The sequence below is a fragment of the Macrotis lagotis genome, chromosome 4 (assembly GCF_037893015.1).
Source record: "Macrotis lagotis isolate mMagLag1 chromosome 4, bilby.v1.9.chrom.fasta, whole genome shotgun sequence".
In the NCBI taxonomy this organism is placed as follows: Eukaryota; Metazoa; Chordata; class Mammalia; order Peramelemorphia; family Peramelidae; genus Macrotis; species Macrotis lagotis.
In genome coordinates this window covers 36,446,859-36,468,599 of record NC_133661.1, presented here as the reverse complement: position 1 = coordinate 36,468,599, position 21,741 = coordinate 36,446,859, and the positions used below count along the sequence as shown (strand labels likewise).

Below are 21,741 nucleotides of genomic sequence, written 5' to 3'. Positions count from 1 at the left end.
AACTAATGTCATGAGTTTTAGGAAAAGGAGGAAAACAAACAGGATATTTTAAAAAAAACTTATTTTGCATAAAACTAGGATTGAATAAGGGAAAGGAAGCTTGTTTGGCATACGTGAACCAATAATGACAGCAGAGATGGGGCAAAGCTGATCATTTCTTATTTGACACCAGTTTTCTCTGCAAAGGAGAAGGACTCATGTTTTGTAAATCATGGGGAAAAGTTACTAATTTAGAAATGATGCTCAAGAGAAGTAATGAAATAGTAGAAGAGCAGTGGATTTTACTCAATTACTTACAATTTTTTTTAGTGAAAAGAGATCTTTTTGCCTCATGCCCCAGGCTCCCACTTCCCAAAGAAAATCAAATCCCCTTATCAGATATTCAGCCAAACAAAACAAACACCCACTTAATCCTTTTCTATAAACATATTTCTCTCTGAACTTTGAGTCTGCTTCATTTCTTTCCTCACATGGGTCGCACATTTCATCATAAATCCCCTGGAAAGTTAAATGCTTAGTGCGTGGATCCCACTTCTCAAGTTTTGCAGTGATTTGTTTTTACAAAATTTTTCTTACTTAAGTTGTTCTTCATTTGCTCACTTGATTCTCTATTAGTTGTCATAATTTTTCTCATATTTCTCTGAGCCCATTCTTTATCTTCATTCATTAATCCATTTGCTGTTTTTCTTTTCAACCTGGCATATGCTTTTGCTAAGAGGCTACAATGACAACACAATCACCCAGGGCAAGTTTGTGTCATTTGATTCTTTGTTTCTTGGTATCTCCTTTGTATCAAAAGAAGGACTTTTAAGTGAATCCCTGGGAATTTTAAGTGAATACCTGGGAAATTTCAGTTAATACCAGGGAAAACCTAACACCAAGATCTGTTTCTATAGTGGTACCTCAGGCAGAACTAAGGAAATTTATAAGAGGCTTTACTTTTAAAGTTAGGGTACTTGTGGATACTCAAGAGAGAAAGATGAGCAAAATGTAGAGCTCAAGGAATTATCTTCATTGTGTCCATGAAATTACTAAATGAGAGTACAGAAAGAGAAGATGAATCTTGTCGGAACCATAGGAAAAACCACAGTCCAATATGTAGTATGCTTGAGCAACAGAGACCAATGAGGAACATTAAGACTGGTAGGAGGAATAAAGAGACAGAGAGAAAGAGGGAGACAGAATAAGAGAGACAGAGACAATGAGAGAAAGAGAGAGAGAGAGAGAGAGAGAGAGAGAGAGAGAGAGAGAGACTTAAAGAAAAGCAGAAGAGAGCTTAAAATGTCAAATATTGAGGTCTGGAACAAAATGGATTGAAATAAATCATCAGTTTGGGTCTTCAGAGCCCATCAGTAACTTTGGAGAGATCACTTGTAATTGAGTGTTGATGACAGAAGAATTACAAATGTTTTCTGATATGAGAGAAAAAAGATAGCTTTATTGAGGAGATGGCATCCCGTTTTCATCCTGTGCGACTTTGTTGTCTGTGCCCTGCTATAAATCTTCCATGATTCATCAACCCAGCATTTACAATCTCTTTACACTAGAAAAGTACCAATTGAGCACATGCTGAAACTCTACCAAGAAAAATACTGGGCCATATAACAATTCAAAGGATTAAACTAAAAGGAATGAGCATTGTATGTTATTATTCCACAATTTATGGCTTTGTATACCCAGAATTCACTAACAACATTGGTCTTATTCATACACAGATGCAAATTTGTGCATATGCCTATGTCATTTTACAAAGTCGCTGTGGGTTGAATTCTTTTTTTTGGGGGGGGTTTGACAAGGCAAATGGGGTTAAGTGGCTTGCCCAAGGCCACACAGCTAGGTAATTATTAAGTGTCTGAGACTGGATTTGAACCCAGGTACTCCTGACTCCAAGGGCGGTGCTTTATCCACTATGCCACCTAGCCGCCCCTGGGTTGAATTCTTTCTCAAATTTTGCAGTGACGCTCTCCTTATTTCTTGGCATTCATTTCACAGCTGGCTGAAAAATACGGCCCCATTTATACTCTTTATCTTGGAACCCAGCGTGTTGTGGTTCTACATGGATATGACATTATGAAAGAAGCTCTAATAGATCAAGGAGAAACTTTTATGGAGAGAGGAGATATACCAATATTCGAAGATTTTGCCAGAGGACAAGGTAAAATTAGTGTGCTAAAATGAATTCCAGAAAAAAAAATGCTATGGCAGAGTATGTGCAGCAGAATGTAACCTCTGGAGCACAGTTTCTGGTTTCTTTTTACCTTTATTCTAGTCCCAATATCTGACACAAGACCTTCATGTAGTAGGTACCACTGTGAGCAGAAGGTATTGCTAGACAGTTGAGTAACATTGCTCCTCCCTCCTTTCCTCCAATCCCTCTGTCTCTTCCATCTCTGAGTCTCTCTCTCTGTCTCTCTCTCTGTCTCTCTCTCTCTCTCTTATCCACATAGAGTTTCACACACAACTGTGAGAGCTTAGTTTAAAGTAAAGTAAATTTTAATGACTGAAACCTCCCAAGATATCATGGTTCATTAAGGACCAAGGTTTGAACTCTTCCTCTCATTGATTGTTTAGCAATAAGTCCAAAGACAATCCTTAATTGATAATTGTTTGGACCTTAATTAATTCAGAGTAAATGCAAATAGCAATTATTTCAGTGGCAGCTATGTTGCTCAGTGGATAGAATACCAAGCCTGAAGTCAGGAGGCCTGACTTCAATTCTGAACTTAGGCAGTAATTAATTACCTAGCTTTGTGGCTTTGGGGAAATCACTTAACTCCATTGCCTAAATAAAAAAATAAAATTAAAAAATTGCAATTATTTGTTCTGTCCATAAATCCTGAGGGTCTTCCCCTACCAAATTGGTTTCTTTTTTGTCCAGATGAAAGTTGCCTCATCTCTTTCTTACCTATCCTTAATCATAGAATGGGCATTGCTTCAGCCAAATTGAGACCTCTTAAAGACCTTAACTGAAAAAGGCCAAGTTCTCATAGTGCATTCAGTGTCTTGATCCAAATCCTGACCCATATCTATATTCACTGGATCCAGATGACTCTCAGGGAGAAAGTGAGGCTGGTGACTTTGCACAACCCTCCCTCCCTTAAATGCACACTTACATGTCATGGCATCAACTCCTAGACATCATGTTACTCTTGAGAAAAAAAGATAAAAGCAAGAACAACCTGATATCTACCATGCTGCCATCCCACCCTTGGTTGAAATGAATGAAATTAAAATTGATCAATGAACTATGCCAGAAACTCCATACCATCACACACACTGTGTCCTTCCCCTACTTCCAGTGTCAGAATAACTGGTGTCATCTTCTCCTTTGTCAGGAGTCGTTTTCAGTCATGGAGAGAGGTGGAAACAAATCCGAAGATTTTCCCTCATGACCCTGAGGAACTTCGGGATGGGGAAGAGAAGCATTGAAGAGAGAGTTCAAGAAGAAGCCCAATGCCTGGTGGAGGAGCTCAGGAAAACAAAGGGTTGGCTTTCAATTCTTTCCCAATCTTAAATATTTCTTGCTTTGGAAGTCATTCTAAAAGTCTCTGCCTTGATTCACTGATCAGCAATCACTCTGCTGGACCCAAAATTCCCTCCTTTTTTCTTGTACTCAGGTATTATAAGCTTATTTAGACTCCCTATAAATGGAACTAAACACCACATCCAGTCATAAGCAGAACAGAAGCCTGGACCACCAAACTGGATTTCTTGTAATTAAAAACACTTTTTAAGCACTAAGGTAATTCTTTTCCACATTAGGTCAGCCCACTGATCCCACCTTCATCCTTGGTTGTGCCCCATGCAATGTGATCTGCTCTGTCCTCTTCCGTGATCGATTCAAGTACAGTGATGAGAAATTTCTATCTGATGAACTTGTTAAATGAACACTTTCATCTGCTTAACAAACAATGGACACAGGTAAGACCATAGCTATGTCCTTAATCTGTGGCTACATGCAGAGGTTCAGCAACAGGTTCTGTGTATCATAGGCTCTTATCTCTTAGTAAGGTTCCCAACACACAAGCACACACACACACACATGCTCGCATGCACACACACACACAGAAACACACACACACACACACACACACTCTCTTTCTCATTCTCTCTCTCTTTCCCTCTCTCTCTCAAAAACAATGGCATCTATGAAATCTTTAGTTTTTCAGATAAGGTATTAGGTAGATACATTGTTTTCTTTGTAAACATCTGAACTAAATCATAAAAAAATTTAAATTGGAGGGGAAAAATGTCTGATTTTGGCCTGGGATCCCCAAGTAGGGTGGTGTTCATAGATGTAGCCAATTAAAGCAATTATCACTAAAAAGCCTCAGGAGATTCTGTGGAGAATTGGGAGGACAGTTAGTGAAAGCTAAGCGGGCTAGCCACTGAGGGCAATAACTTCCTCTGACTCTGGAGATACTCTGGCCTATCCTCCACAATGGATGAACAAGATAAAAGCCATTATTCATTGAAGCCAGAATTAAAGAGTCTCATTCAACCAAAAAACTAACTTTCTACTGGCCCTGGAGTCAGGTGTACCTGAGTTCAAATCCGGCCTCAGACACTTAATAATTTCCTCTCTGCATGACCTTGGGCAAGTCACTTAATCCCATTGCCTTAAATAAAGAAAAACCCTACTTCCTTTTCCTTTGCCTATGTTCTGCTTCATTACAATCTGGAACACTTACTCTAGCTGAGCCCTTCTCTGTTAGAATGCAAGCTTTTTGAGGATAAGAGCTACTTCCTTGCTATCTATGACTCTATAGCCTAACACAGGACTTAGTTCATAATGAGCATGGAACAAATTCTTGATGAATTTTATTAACATAATATGAATTGAATTGCATTGATTGTATTCGTTGCTATCCCTTTGTCATCATTTTTATGTTACCTCTTCCTGTTAGATTTCCTGTTAACTCAAATATTAGCTTCTTTGGAACAAAGACATAATATTCTGCTTTCTAGACCCCTCAGTGGGTCACACAGAATTGGAAAAATTAGTTTTGAGATATTTGCCAATTTGGGGTAGATTAAGAAGGTTCATGAGATTTATTTAGAGCAGCTCACCAAATGGCCAGGCAGGCTATTCCTTTGATTTCTCCTTGAAATAAAGAATAACAAGATCATAGGATTTAGAGGTAGATGTAATTTGGTGAATAGAGGACTAAAACTGGAGTCAGGGGGAATGACTTTGAGGTCGACCTCAGACATTTAACAACTGTGTGACCTTTGACAAATCACTACACCTTTTTCAGTTTCCTTACCTGGCAAATGGGAATAATAAAAGCACTAGCTAACAACATTTTTGTGACAGTCAAATAATTTAGTGAGAAAAAATATTATTAACAATTATTAACAAAGAATATTGGGCACTTATACAGTGATATATATATATATATATATATATATATATATAAATTTAGGTATTACTGTTATTATTGTTACTATTATTTCTGCAGAGAAGAGGAAACTGAAGTTCAGAGAAGTGGCATGATTAACTTGAAGTGACTTGGTTTGTCATAAGGGATGTATACTGATCCAGCTCTTCTGGCTCCAAATCCAATCATCTTTCTACTTAATCATTCCATGCTGAAAAATGGAATCTTTAATGTTTCACTCCTTTTGGTGACATGGTGGATTTTAGCACCATGATCAGTTCAAATCTCCTTACTCTTTGAAAGGAAATTCAGTAGTATAAAATTCATGAAATGATGACTTTCCATCTTCAACTTTGTAGGAGCTAGAGACTATGCTGCTCATCACTTAGCACCCCCTCCCCCCTTTTTTTACGGATAGCCATCAATGACACCTAGAGAATGGAAGTATAAAGTATAAAAATGGAAGATAAGCAAGGCTTTCCCAAGAGATAGCAAACAGTATCCAATTTGGCATTGCACAACCTCCAAAGCTGGCGTTTTCTTAATTTTCCTGCTTTATCCACATGTGAATCCCCTTCATGTACTTTATGACTTATTTAGGCTGGACCATTATCAGACCTACTGTAAAACCCTGCAATTCTTTCACTTTGTGGCTTTCTCCCCTTATTCCCTATTTCTTGAATATCCTTTAGGTCCCTCTTTTTCTGTTGAATTTCTACCCACTCATTAAAGCCCAACTCACATGCCTTCTATGTCATGAAACCTATAGTAGTTCCTGCAATGAGCAATATCCTATTGTCTGGGGTATTCAATGATATTTTTATAATCACCAATCTGATGCACCAGTCATGTATTATTTATTTATGAGTTTGTTCATGTTTACTTATTCCTCTTTCTGAAAAATGAACTTCATTTGAGCAGGAATTATATCTTTCATAAATTTTGTATCTTCTTGAATACCCCCATTGATTAGGAACTTTATATGTATTTATTGAATTCACCCACATAGATAAGTAATTGATTAGCACAAACACATTTAGTTGAACTTACAGTGAGAAAGTTCACTACACAGCACACCCTGTGATTATACTTCTCTCAAACACACAAAAAGTAATGAAAGCATACCCTAGCTTCTCTTGAATGCTTTTGTTTGAAAACTTTCAGATCTTTTGGCAGCTCAGAATTACCTCCATACCTGGACTAGACACAGTAGGAGAACCTTGGGGTAGAAAACTTATCAGTTCCTGCTTAGCTCCAAACTAGTTTTTCCATTAATAATTTTAATAAAATCAATTAAATCCACACAATTCACCAACATTTCTATATGTTATCAGAAAAAGTAAATAGGAAGAGATAGAAAAAGAAATTCCGTTAAAATACAGAACATATAAAATATTTCAGAGTCTACTTACCAATATGCTCCTAGGAATTTTTTCAGCATATTCACTGCAAACTTGTCTAATGTGGAAATGAAGACCGACCTAAATAAACAAAGGAATCCTAACTGCTTTTAGGGATAGTTGAACTAATATGATAAAAATGGCTATACTAGCACAATTCATTTATTTATATAACTATGAATTATTGAATAATACAAGAAAATGGTCAAATTAATCTAAAGGGCAATATTTCACTATCCTCAAGGAAAATTATGGGGGGGGGAATGGAGGAAGAAGTGAACCTAAAAATACCAGGTTTCAAAATTATTTAATATTAATTTTTTTCATTAAAGATTTTATTCATTTTTGAGTTTTACAATTTTCCCCCAATCTTACTTCCCTTCCCTCACCCCCATTGTTTCCATGTTGTACACTGATTCAAGCTGAGTGTGATGAGAGAGAAATCATGATAGTAATTTTAAGATAAGTAAACAGATCAGTGAAATTGAAGAGATATATTGCAAAGTGAAACAAGCTTATGTGACAGTCTAATTATTAATAAACCTAAAAAAAATCAGTTATTGAGGTTGGGATTCACATTCGACAAAGGAAGTCCTAGAGAAAATAGGAATTTCTCTGCTGTGATGGAGAATTGGAAATTGAGGTAGATATACATGAATTTGGGGATGATTGAAAATTATGTCTTATTAATATGAATTTAAAGGAATACTATTTTCTGAAAGAAGTAATAAAAATATGTAAACTGGTTTGTAGTACAATCAACAGAAGCAGGAGATTATTTGATTACACTGTAACAATGCTGTAAACTCAAAAACCTTTAAAAGATTTAATCTTATCACTGCAAAGACCAACACTTATTACAGAGGATTCACTTTTTTGGCAAATATTTGGCAGATTGAATATGCTTAATGAAACATATATTTATGGCAATTTTCTTTTTCTGAGCTATTCATATTTTTATAGTTATTTTAAAAAATTTAAATACAAGGGACGTGGAGAGACAATGCTTAACTGAAATCAAAAGAAAATGTCAAGAAGTTGATTTTATACTCTACTCTTCAGAGAATTTTTTCTACCTCACTTCTAGGACTGATTTTCCCTGATGGTTACAACTTTTCTTTTTCTAAAGTTTCTAATTAATTCTCATCATCTCCCCAATTCTAATCACCATCCCCCATAGAACTTGGCAGTACTGTTTTCTGCCAGTATTCCATCTCTGAAGGAGAAAGAAGCAATGTTGTCTATCCAAGTTTCTCTCTCTGGTCTAGGCCCATGGCTGCTAGAACCTTTCCATCTTTTGATCGAATATCAAATCTTTCCCAAATGGATTCTTTTAAAAACACATTCTGCCAGTTTAAAGCACTTTAGAAGTTACAAAAATGATCTCAAATGGCTTTGTCAAAAATGTGGATAAGTTCTGATTTTTCTTCCAAATGTTTGAAAATGTATTTAGACAAAGGTAAATATCATACGTTGGAGGGGCTATGGAAAACCAATACATATAGACATAACTTTTTGTGTACCTGTGAATTGTTCTAGGCAATCTGGAAAAATTTGGATTTATTCCTCCCAAATTAGTAAAACATGTATATCCTTTAAATCAGTAATTGACTTGTACTTGGAGAGAATTTTTAAAGAAGAAGAAAATAATACAAATGAAAAACTATATGTAAAATATTGGCTTTATGTGACTGTAAAGAACTGGAAACTAAGGGGTTACTAATCAATTTGGGGAGAGCTGAACAAATTATGGTAAACACACGTAATGGAATTCTACTATTTTGTAAAAATAGAAGTTTCAGACCTAGAAAGGCTTTATGAATAAATGGCAAGTAAAGGTGGCAGCTAAGTGGCAGAAAGAATAGGTGCCAGACCTGAAGATTCATTTTTCTGAGTTCAAATTTGGCCTCAGACACTTACTAGCTATGTGACTGAGGGCAAGTTAAGTAACTATATTTCTTTCTGTAAAATGAGCAGGAGAAGGAAATAAGAAACTACTCTAGTATCTTTGCCAAGAAAATACCAAATGGGGTTCCAAAGAGTTAGCTACATCTTAAACAACTGAATAGCAGTAAAGTGATAAGAATCAATTAATATAATAATAAAAACACTGGAAGGACAAATACCCTACAAAGCTAAAGAAATTTCACAATGTGGAGACCCATGATGAGTTCCGAGGAAACACAATGAATCATACTAGCTGCCTCATGACAGAGAGCGAAAGGCCTCAAGCTACAAAATGTGACACCAATTTCTTGCCACTGCCAAGGTGGGAATTTCTTTTGCTTGACTATTTATATAGATTTAAATGGCTTTATTTCCCTTCTTTTCCCAATGTGTGGTGAAGATGAGAGAAAAAGGATCTTTGTTAATGAAAAATTTTATGAAGTTTAACAAGAAATATAAGGTCTTTGAATAAAATATAGTAATTTATAATTAGAGATTTAAAGTTGTTTCTTCATGATATTAAACTCACATGTTTTTGTTTGGGTTTGGGGGGTTAGCTCTACAACTTTTTACCACCATTTAGAATTTACCTGCCTGGACAACACAGAAGGCTTTTCAAAATTATTGACGAACTGAAAGTATTCGTTTTGGAAAAAGTGAAGGAGCATCAAAAGATACTGGACCCCAACAACCCTCAAGACTACATTGACTGCTTCCTCTGCAAAATGCAGCAGGTAGGATATGTGGGGGAAGCATCTTTGTCATTGAGCAAGACTGATGTGCCAAGGATTCTTATAGACCACTCATTTAAAAAACATGAAGGGATATCAGAGAAAGTCTGAATGTATTTGTACCCCTAAGGATACCATTGATTTGATATTTTTGCTTTGGATTTTTTGGTCTGATCTTGTCCCTTACCTGTCCTCTATAAGGGAAATGAAATTGCTTTGCTAGGTGACGAGGTGTAGATCTGGTCTTTTCAGTTGGATAAGGATGCTATATTTGTGAATGATAATAGGAAAAAATTAATGAATATTTACCAAGCTCCAGCTAGGTGCCAGAGTCTTTGCTAAGTCCCAAAGGCACAAAAAGAGGCAAAAGACAACTCTGGCCTCCAAGGAGCTTACATTCTAATGGGGGAAATAATATGTAAACACGTATATACAATGTAAGTTCTCAACAGGATAAATGTTGAAACGAGAAAGACACATTCAAAGTCAGCTTCAGAAACTTCCTATCCATGTAACCGTAGACAAGTTATATTCCCATTGCCTGCATTATTTTTCCCATTTGTAAAATTTTGATATTAGCATTATCTCCCAATGAGGTATGAAGATAAAATAAAATAAAATATTTGTAATGTAAGTTGCTAACCTTCAGACATTATATAAATAATAGTTAATACTATAAATGCTAGCTATAATTAGCAGTCTAAAGATACTTCAAATTATTTAATTTCAAGAAAAGGGCAACCTTAATTTTACCCCACAGGAAAGTGAAAAATAAGATAGAAAAATCTCCTAGGAAACTGCAAACCATTTCAGCAAATAAAACATTAATAAAATTCTATATTATTTAAATTAATGGATTAATTAAATTAATTAATACTTAAGTATTCTTGAAATCTACAGAGTTTTGTTCAGACTACTGCTAGAGGAAACTAGATGGTGATATGTATAGTGTACTGGGCCTAAAGTAAAAGAGATTTGTGTTCATCTGTGGAGTCAGATACTTTATTTTGTTCAAATTCTTTTGAAGAACTAAATACTTTTTCTTAATTTATGCAAGCTAATTTATTCAAGCTCCCCTAACCCTAACCCCAAATTCTCCTAAAGATAGCATGGGTGAGGGATATGACTGGGTCCATCATAATATTCATCATTAAAATTCATCTCCTTAAGAGATCTTTCTCAATATTTTTGCTGAGGAGGCCAGCTCTGAATCCAATAGAGTTATTTATTCTGCCTATCAAAGGGAACATATTGCTAACTGGTATTCATATCAACAAAGTTAAATTTTGATTTCTTTTTTATTTTTTGAATCAGATACTTTATAGCAGTCTAAATCTAAAGTAATCCCTTAATCTGTTTACCTAAATTTCTTCAACTGTAAGATGTAAGATTGTAAAAGTCCAATAAGGTATTTGTAAAATGCTTAGCACATTGTATTTGCTTAAGAAATAATTATTTCCTTCCTTTCCAATGAATTACACATTCCCTCTAAGGAAAAATCATTTTTGGAGTGCCAAACAGGATTGAACAGGATCTGAACTGTCTAAATACCTCAGGATAATGTAGGAGTGGGAGTGGGGAAGTGAGAGTAAATGCATTCTCTTTCCTCAACTCCCTTCATGGTAGTATCTTTAATTCTTTCTCCTCTGTAGCAAAACCCTTAGATCTGGTCACAATCACCTCTCCAGACAATGAAAATTCTTTTTAACAGCTCACCATATATGAAGACCATCGATTCATTCTTCAAATTTTCACAAAGTTGACATGAATAATGTGCAAGACTCACTGGGTTACTCCAATGATTAGGAAGCTTCAGGACTCCTATGACAAAACAGAAATTCATCTGTGTGGAAGCGTTTTTAATGCCCTTCAAAATCTGCCTCCAGCCTCCCTTTCTAAGGTGGTTAAGCATTTTCCCCTCACACCCTTCATAGTTCAAACAAACTGACCTCCTTGTTATTCTCTGAAGATAATTTCTTATCTTTCACCTCTTTGATTTTGTGGTCTTGCCCCTTGACTGGAATGCTTTCATTCTCTCTCCTCAACTCCCAGAAGCTCTAATATCCTTCCATGGTTATCTGTTCCTTCATTTAAATAATGCTATTTTCTTCCTCCTATTGTCAGTGTTTCACCCCAAAATTTCTGTGTATTTCTTTTGTATCATTTCCATATGTCCTTACATTGATGTATGATGTATTCCTTCAGTAGAAGGTCAAATCCTAGTGGATGAAGACTGCCTTATTTTTATCTTTTCCTTTATATTGCTACTCCCTAGCAGTCTGCCTGGCACATAATGGATATTTCCTCCATATTTATTGATGAATTATTTTCATATACTGAGAAAAGTTTTAAATAATATAGAACCCAAGCAAAGATGACTGAAATGTTCTTCCAGGTTGAAGTCAAACTATTCTTAAAGTCTCGATACACTGTCACTTTCTTGCTTTTGTCTCTATCATTTTTACCATTGCTTTTTTCCTGGTTCTGAGTCAATGGCAGATTTTTAAAAAAAATAATGTTAAACTGATATAAAAAAACACAAGAAGACTGACTCCATTGTTTTATCTGTTCTCATTATTTTTATTTACTCACATTTATCTGTTTGAAGTATTCCAATTTAACTCACTTTAAGTTTCTTTTTAGGACTATATCCCAATCTCTTTGATTTTGATATTCTTTTCCAGTCTCTTCTTTGACTTTTCAGAGAGAACGAGTAGTTCTGATCTATTCAAATTTATTTTTTCTTGATAGGTGAAGGGCTTTATTTTCATTGCCCAAAGTACTAGTTTAGCGTTATGCTCAGAGACCTATCCTGAGCCTTCGCCTGGATACATACCTTTGTTCTGTTTAGACAGGGGTAGTGTCCATCTTTGGTTGTTCTTTGGGATTCTGGAGAAGAGCACGAGGGTCAGCCTTTGATAGCATGTTTTTGCAGCAAGCATAGGTAGCAAAAGAGGCAAGATAGAAATAGTCATAGTTTTAATATCCTATAGCAATAAAATTATTTCAGATCTGAATTAAACACACACACAGACACATGTACGAACACACAGAAAACAATCATTTTGTGTAACCAAGCTGTGATTGATGCCCTGGATGGCATCAAATCCCAGAATATAGGAACATTTTCCTATCCCTCTAGGCCAGTAGAGAGATGTGAAAATGTTCCATTGAAGTTTAATTACACATATACACATATTATGTTTTTTAATGAACCAATTAAGACCGGTCAAGAAAAAATAACTTTTTAGAATCAATTAGAATGTCTTGAGGAACCTCTTATATAAATTTATTAAGAATTTTTAAATAACCAATTAATATAAAAAATTGAATGCATTCTTAAATAACTCTATAAAATATAATTTTAACTATTCTAGCACAAAAAATGTAGTCATAAGCACAAGCACTGGTGATGTGCGTTCTTCTTCATATTTTGCAGTGACATTGGGCAGTTCTGGCAGAAGGGCCTCAATCCTCAGAGAAAGCGCTGCCTGCAGCCGCTTTCACCAGGAAAGATGAAATGCAGAGCGGTAGATATTTATATTGGCACTGAACGAGGGGTGTGATGAGTAAGAGACATGGTATCTGCCTTGATGTTGATTAAGGCAGTCTTCATTAGGGATATCAAAAACTGTATCAAGCAGGGGCCAAAAATACAAAGAAGAAATAATATGGCAACAGGACCTATCCAGATGAATAACCATTGTAAAAATTGTAAATGCATGAGATATTTAGCAATATTAAAGGCAGCAGTTTTATGATTCGAAAAATCAGTTGAAATATTTCTCAGTTCTTGAAGCAATAAAGCTAACTGATGAATGTCTGATGAAGCATTATGAGATAATAATGCACCCTGTAATGTAGCCCGTATCCAAAGCCATGAACCAACAAAGGAGGAGTTGGTAAGATTTACCTGTAATGGAGTGACACATAATGGTTTATATCTATAATGACAAGGAATTTGGGTTATTAATTCATGGTAAGCAAGCTCATCCCCAATGTAAGCTACTACAGGGGCCAAAGCATCTATTTCCTTTTGAAGTGCCCAATTTATATAATTTTGGGTGGTCCACATGGATGACTGCTAGGCCAAAAAGTTCTGCAATACAGATGCCAGATATCCTTGTCACTGGTAAAGATCCTGAATTTGGAATTCCTCATAAATTGAGAAAGCAAAGTTTATGATATTGAAAGCAAGGTCAACCACCTCACGCTTTTGCAATGGTATTGAAGGAAGATTCCCACGAAGTTTATTCCACAACTCATCTATAGGATGTTGTGCCCATGGTTGTTTAGCTTTTACCAGTACAAGTTGGTATTTTTGGCGTTTCAGGATAAATATTGCATGACCATGATGCCGAGAAGTTAAAGTGTCAGTGAGTATGGCATTAGGACAAGAAATGAGGTAAGGTTGAAGGCCTGCATGTTGTTGATCATGTTTTTCAATAGATACATTTTTGGTATGACAAAGGAGGAAAGTATAGTCGGGAGGTGCACGAGTCTCAGCTATGAATTGATAACACAACTTGTCAGTATGTCCTTGAGTATCATGGCAGGTCGAATTCAAATTGCCAAAAATAGTACGCCATGTCCCAAATGTAAAATCCGAGCAGGATGTACCTTGTTTACAGGGGAATATATGGATGGAAGCATTTATTGGTGTAAATGGTAGACCCAATCGCCACAAATGTGGATGGGCAGTTCCCAGGGGAAAGGCAACTGGTGCAGGAGCTGCTATTTGTTTGTATTTCTTCGTAGAGGAGATATAATCCCAAAATCGTAGGTGCACAGAAGAATTGTATATTGTAGGGCCACATGTTGGAACCCCAGTAGAACAAGCATGTATCGGAACCCAGGTGTCTCCATCTCCTTCAGGGCAGGCAGTGAAAGACACTGTACCATTGTAATAAGAGGCAAGCTGCGTGTATATCTGTGATGTTTCTTGGGTGCAATTCAGGGAGTGTGGGATGGATAACATAGCTATGTTTAGATGGGTGGTATGATTCTTTAGTACTTGTGTATGATGAAAAATGGATGAAAAAAGTTTACTTTCTAATTTGATACATGTCTTATCCAAGCTTGTATCATCCAGGAGTGTGGTGTCTGTATAAAGACATATAGGTGGATTAGAAGCATATACTGTAAAATTGTACTTAGTTATCTCAGTTTCTTGTACGTTCTGTATATCTTGGTGTTCAGTGTCCCCTACTAACTTGGTAGCATTCCCTTTTATCTTAAATGGAGGTGTCATGTCATGCCATCCTAAAGCTTTAAGAGCTGGCGGGTCCACCACCAGCCCCCAGAACCATGCACCTTGTTGATCTTCCTGCACTCTATGTGACTCAGTAATGTTATTCCATTTACTGTTGAGAGCTTGTGTCCCGGGCAGCAGACTCAGGGCAAGGAGGGCAAGAGTTAAGGTCTTCATTCTCTTTTCTTTCCTTGGGTATCACCGTCCTCTCCATCTTTGTCTTCTTTTCCTTATTTTCATCTTCTCCGTGGTCTCTGACCCATTTGGTTGGAGCCCAGACTGGTTTCTCCTTCTCCTTGCCATCTAGACTTGGATCTGATTGAATACAAAGATACACTTGTCCACTTATAATTACCGAGCCTGGGCCATGCCATTGGGATCTGGGCTTTTCCACAGTACTCAGTTGCCTATTGGGCAGGGAGAGGGATGGCTAGTTGCGTGCGTGTGGAGTGTTCATGAAGTTCCTGCGAAAAAATGCAAAGCTGGGGAGGTACCATCATCTCTCAATTGAAGAAAATTCATGATGTATACAGCCTGTGCTAATTGTGTATATATAAGGCGGCCACGACTGCTGACTCCCCCTTTTTGTTTAATGAGGAGGGTTTTAAGGGTGCGGTTAGCACGTTCAACTATGGCCTGACCAGTGGGATTGTATGGAATTCCAGTATTGTGTAAAATGGAAAATTCTTGACAAAACTTTGCAAACGCCTTGGAAGAATATGCAGGGCCTTTATCTGTTTTTATAGCTGTAGGAACTCCACAAGTGGAAAAACAGGACAAAAGATGTGCTATAACATGGTGGGCTGCCTCACCAGGTTGAATTGACGCCATGACAAAATTGGAAAAAGTGTCTATGGCGATATGAATAAGGGTTTTCCCATAGTGGGTAACATCCATCTGCCATAAAGCGTTAGGACGGTCTCTGCGGGGATTAATAGCACAATCAATAGGTGGGGGATGAAATGGAGCACAGCCAAGGCACTGTTTCACTATGTCCCTGGCTTGATCTTTAGTGATGCCATACAGATGACGAAGAGAGCGAGCTGAGAGATGGTACTTATCATGTGCCTGATGGGCTTCTGAAAGTAAAGGGTATAGCAATGCTTGATCTACCGTATCATTACCACTGTAGATGGGCCCAATAGCAGAGACATGGGAACGGACGTGCAGCACAAACACAGGACAGTGACGAGAGAGGAGAAGATTTTGAAGGTCTGCTAACAAAGAGGCAATAGTGCTAACACGAGGATTGATAAAAGCTGTAGGGAGTTCTTGAAGTGCTGTAGCACAATATATACTGTCAGTGATAAGATTAATAGGCACGTTGGCAAGACAAGCAAGAGCACGTGTAACAGCAAGGAGTTCATTTTTCTGGACTGAGGTATACTCAATGGTAAAAACTCGCAATATTTGCTTTTGTGGGACGTAAAAGGCTGTTCGTTTATTTTTGGTGGCATCTGTGAACACATTTGGTCCATCAACAGGGGTAGGGGAAATAATTCATGTTGGGGGTTGTAATGGAAGGCTGTCCCATCCACGCAGCGTTGGGGGTAATGGAAGATTAATGACATCACATGAAGTGAGTAGGGCAGCCCATTCAGGGATAGAGTCAGTAAAATAACGAAGAGTACCTTCAGAAGCACAAATATTTAAAACAGGATATTTTCCAAACATACAAAGACAACGATCAGACATAGCTAGGAATAAATTTGCCAGCATCGTAAATTTACAAGGGATGCTTCTTTTACTTCTCTTGAAATATTGCCATTCTATGACACCTTGCTTTTGATAGAGACAACCAATATGTGACCTTTGATTTAAAATGGTAGCAAATATAGGTTGCTCAGGATCAAATTGAACTATAGATAATTCATGACACCTGGACAGGATCTGTGTCATGGCCTCTTTTTGCTTGTGAGGTCCAATACCTGGGGGAGGTCAATGTGGAATCTCCTTTCAGGATATCATAAAGAGGATGCATCAAATCATCAGGAATAGGAACTTTAGAACGTATCCATTGTATGGAACCAATAAGTTTCTGGAAATCATTAAGGGTCCTGCATTTCTCTAAATTCACCTTTGGGGGTATTCTAGATGCCCTCCCTTCACTAAGGGTGTGACCAAGGTATTGATAAGGGCTAGTATCTTGTATCTTATGAGGAGCCACTTGAAGCCCATATTTACTCAGGGAAAGGAGCATTTCTTTTGTTAATTCTTCTAGCTCCGAGGATTGCTTAGTAGCCATGAGAATATCATCCATATAATGGATTATGATAGCCTTGGGATACTTACTGCGCAGCGGGTGAACAATAGTTGCAACGTATGCTTGGCACATAGTTGGACTATTGGCCATTCCCTGAGGTAATACAGTAAACTGATACCTGATTGACGGGCTTTGAAAATTTTTTTGATGGTACCGAGAATACAAATTTATCCCTATTCTCAGGGTGAAGGGGAATGCTATAAAAACAATCCTTAATATCTATTATCTTTATAACAAATTCTCTAGGTATAAAGACAGGAGAAGGAAGACCCGTCTGTAGCGGGCCCATAGGGAACATTCTTTTATTCACTGCCCGTAAGTCAATAAGCATTCTCCAAGTACCAGCTTTCGTTTTTATTACAAATACTGGAGAATTATAAGGGCTGGTGGTAGGCTCAATTCTGTGTTGTAACAATAATTCCTTAACTATATCTTTTAATGCTGTGAGCTTCTCCGTAGAAAGGGGCCACTGTTCCACCCAAACAGGGTTATCACTCCTCCAAGTAATCTTTGGGCAGCTCACTGTAACAGTAGCCCTTAGGAGTTTGTTGCCAAATGTTCAGGGGTGGTAAGATACAATTGTAACTGATGTAACAAATCTCTACCCCACAGGGCAGAGCCTAGTCCTGTAATCTTTAAGGGACGAACAAAACCACTTTGTCCTTCATAACTCCATCTCAAATGACGCTCTGCTTTTCTAGCCCCTTGATGGCCTCCCACCCCCAAAATAGGGGTGGTAGATGACATAAGCGGCCAAGAGGTGTCCCACTGTACTGAATCAATAATGGACACATCAGCTCCAGTGCCAATCATTCCTGACACTAATTTGCCTTCTATATCTATCTGTATAATGGGCTGTTGTAATCTGACTTCAGTGCACCAATTTACTTGTGGGACACTCTCACTCTCAATCCATGGCAAAGATATCCCTCGGCCAATAGCCATGCCAGGGGGAAGGGTTACTGGGTAGCAGTGTGGGTTGGTAAGGTACACAGTAGTGTCACCAGATGGCAGTAGTTGGGTGTGGACAAATACAGGAGAATATCCTGTAGCACCCACTACTAGTCGGGGAAATGTGGCCAGGACCACTTCTATAGAGGCAGTACCCCAGGGGGTGATTATTATTGAATCCTCTTCCTTTCCCTGCTCGGCAACTGTTAGAATAGTTTGACCTAGATCCTTTTGTTCTGTAGTTTCCTCTGATATCTCTCCTGCAACCCTTTTGGTTCCGGGTCTGGCCCCATGGGCATCTCCGAGGCTACTGTAATCGGGGCCCCCATGGGGAGGGCCCCTCCTCCCATTTCCCAGAACCAGTGTTTTCTTAGATCTACAGAACCTTGTCATATGTCCGACTTTTCCACAGGAATAGCAGGTGGGCTGTTTACTGCCCCTCTTTTGACCTGCACGACCCTGTGCCTTAAAATGCCCTTCTTTTTCACAATTAAAACAAACACCCTTTCGTTGTTTAAGGCCTTCACTAATCCCCTGAGCTATTGCTATCGCCATGGCTTGGTGTTCTCTACTTGGGGGGGGGGGGCTCTCAGAGGCGCTCGATTATATCACTTATTGAGGGATTAGCGCCCAAACCAGCCAAGAGCTGTTGATATTCAGGGCGAAGACCCTCTTTTACCAACTGTGGAATAAGCAGTTTGGAACCAGTTGCGTGTCCTAAAATACATATGACTGTTTCTTGTACCCTGCTGATAAAATCTGTAGGGGTTTCATTGGCTCATTGTTTAAGACCAATAAGTTTCTCCCTTTCCGGCCCTTGGGCTTCTAGCTTCCCAAAAGCTCTGACATGGCAAAGTTGAATAGCTGCGAATACCATAGGCTGTAAATGTATTTGGTCTCTAGGTCTTTTCCATCTTCCTGTCCCTGTAATCATCTCATAAGCCTCATCAGGGTTGGTGATACCCCTCTCCTCTATATACTGTTCTGCCTCTCTCTTTACAAGGGAAGTAAAAGTGACTGCTTGTCCTGGGGTGAGCATTGCACCAGCAACCTCTTGCCAATCATAAGGGATCCAGGGCCATGCAGCAGTGGCATTAGTTAATAAATGTTTCACATATGGCGAAGAGGGGCTGTACTTGGCAACAGCTTCCTTGAGTTCTTTCAATACTTTAAAAGGAACTGGCTCATGACGGCGATTGACACCCTGGCCATCATCAAAAACAGGACAAAGAGTTGGAGTAATACCCCAGTCTTCCCAATCTACAATTTCCCCTTCTTCAGCAGCCGCTTTAAGACTGCGTGCTATGAGACTTTCTGGAGCAGGGCCCCTAGAAGAGCCAAAAATGAAACTGGCTCGGTGTTTCAGAGTCATGGCGAACAGAGAGGTGGAGACTTCTTCCCCATCTGTCTCTGCCTGTGGGTGTGGCCTAAACACTTCCTCCTTTCTCAGTGTTTGCTGTGCCACAGCCCCGGGTCTCAATTTCTGCTGCCACAACCCTGATTTTAACTTCCTCCCTACTCTTCCTTGCTCTTGCTCCGTCCTCCAAATTGCTACTTCCTCCTTCTTCTTCCCCAACTCCATATTTATTATGTTTCTTATAAGTTTCTCTAAGTTCTGCCCAAGGATAAATAGGAGGAGGAGGATTATTACAATCCTCCTCCTCAGAAGATTCTCCAAATGATTCTCCCACTTGTGTGCCAATTGTTTCTCGCCCACAGGGATGAGAACCCCCCTGTAGCATTGTATTTATGAGAGAATAAAAGGAGAAGTCCTGGTCAGTTAGGACTCCAGGGCATGACTCATCAAAGAAGACAACTGTCGCCCAGTTCTCTTTGGTAATTCCTGAATGTTCTAACCAAGGGGAGACCCCCCACACCTTATCTACAAATTCACGGCACTGCTTAATATGTGGCTTAAATTGATGCCGCTTACCTAATTTATATAACTGACAAGCTAGAACTGCCTTTTCTTCGGGTCTAATCAGGGGGAAAACCCATCCCCTGCCCCATAACTTCGTCCCAGATTAATCTCAAATTAATCTGAGGCTGTCCAGCTCTTCCCCCTATTAAGGGAGGCCAGGCAGAAATTCTCTTTATCCCTGTTTGGGCGCCAAGTTATCGGGATCCTACACCAAACCTTTGCCTGAATACATACCTTTCCCAGGTCTTCAGACATCAAGGACCCATTGGTCTTCGGAAGCACGGACCCTCCTTGGAGACGGAGGGCAATAACTGGACAGAGCACCCGGTAGTGCTCTAACAAGCAGGTCTTTATTGCTTACATAGCAGCGAAAAATGGCTCTCCTCTTCCCCAGCCCCATCCCTTTTATAGTCCTCTGCTCCTCCCCTGAGCTCCTCCCCTGTTCCTCCCTCATGGGCAGAGCCACTCCTGTTACTGGGGCGTTCCCAGCATCCATGTGGGCGGGTTTACACCCCCAGGCGTCTCCTAGCCCATAGGTGGCCAAGGTCCAGAGCTGGGTCCAGAGCTGGGTACATGACAGCATTAAAGATCTAAAGTCTAATCACTACAGTTCTGGATGGATAGCCTCTGAATTCTATCAATATATATTTTGTTCCCAATTTTGAACAATGCTAATGTATTTTTCTTTTTAAAGTATTAAGTGCATGATTTAAAATTAATTCTGTATTCTTAGATTTATAAGATCCTTGATTTATTTCTTTATGTTCTACCTTCCAGATCAGTTTAGTTTGTAGATAGTCAATGCGTTCCTCCAAAACTGTTGTCTCTATTCTTTGTGTCAAAATTTCTCTATTGTCTAGAACATTCACTATATATATTATAAATTGTCTATTTGGTGCTTCATTTCTAAAACCTATTTTTCATCCTACTCTTCACCATTATTTCTTCTTTCACTTCTTTTTTCTCTTTGTGAAACACTTAAAAATAATACCTATAGCATTTTTATCATACTGCAAAAATTTCAAATTAATTTTCAAATATTATCTCACTTGTGTCTCCCAACAACCCCAGGAGGTTGGTGTTGTTATTAACTCCATTAAGAAAGCAGGAAATGGCGGGCAATACAGGTGTAGTGACTTGTTGAGGGTCACAAAACTAGAAATTTTAAAATGTTTAAATTGGATTTGAACTCAGGTCTTCCAGACTCCAAGTGTAGCACTCTGTCTTTTATGCCACCTTTCTGCCTCTATGGTTTTGCTGAGGGACCTAACATATTTGCTGCATTATTTTCTCACTTATCAGAAGTATTTGAATAGTTCTTCTTAATTATATAGTCTGTATTCATTCTTTTTATAGATGATTTGCTCATTTTCCCTCTGTTATTTTCACTGTCAGTTTATTTGAACAGAAAATCAACTCAAACATTCTTTTAGCATTTTGTCTTCCTTCATTCCCTTTTCTCTTCTTTTTTCCTTTTTTTTCCTTTTTTTATACTATAGATTGCTTCACTTTCATTCCAGACAACATGGTATTAACCTTTCTGACATTTAGGCCATTCTATCATCTACTTCTTTTCATTTTCACCTGTGTGACTTTAAAAAACTTACTTCACTTCTCTGGGTCTCACTTTCCTTTTCTGTAAAATGAATGTGTTGGGCAAAGTGATCTCCAATATTCTCTCTAGCTGTAAATTTTGAGAGTTTACATATTTCTTATAATTTCACAGAATTTTTAAATTGAAATAAACCTTAGTAACTACCTAATTTTAATGAATGGCACAAAAAAAGAGAGAAGATATAACTTAAAATATTGGTTTGATATTACAGACACATTCCATTTCTTCTTTTTTTTTGCAAGGCAATGGGGTTAAGTGCCATACTGCTAGGTAATTATTAA

At 38.2% G+C, this 21,741-nt stretch overlaps 1 long non-coding RNA gene and 1 pseudogene across 1 annotated transcript; one reads left to right on the top strand and one right to left on the bottom strand.

The window, feature by feature from the left end:
- The window catches only part of LOC141520748 (cytochrome P450 2C23-like), a 30,143-nt pseudogene that overhangs the window by 2,272 nt on the left and 6,130 nt on the right, over positions 1 to 21,741 (top strand).
- Positions 5,498 to 11,347, bottom strand: LOC141520750 (uncharacterized). Its single transcript, XR_012477713.1, has 3 exons — positions 11,176 to 11,347; positions 6,794 to 6,862; positions 5,498 to 5,812 (listed from the first exon to the last, which is right to left on the bottom strand). It is a non-coding gene; the product is annotated as an uncharacterized LOC141520750 (long non-coding RNA).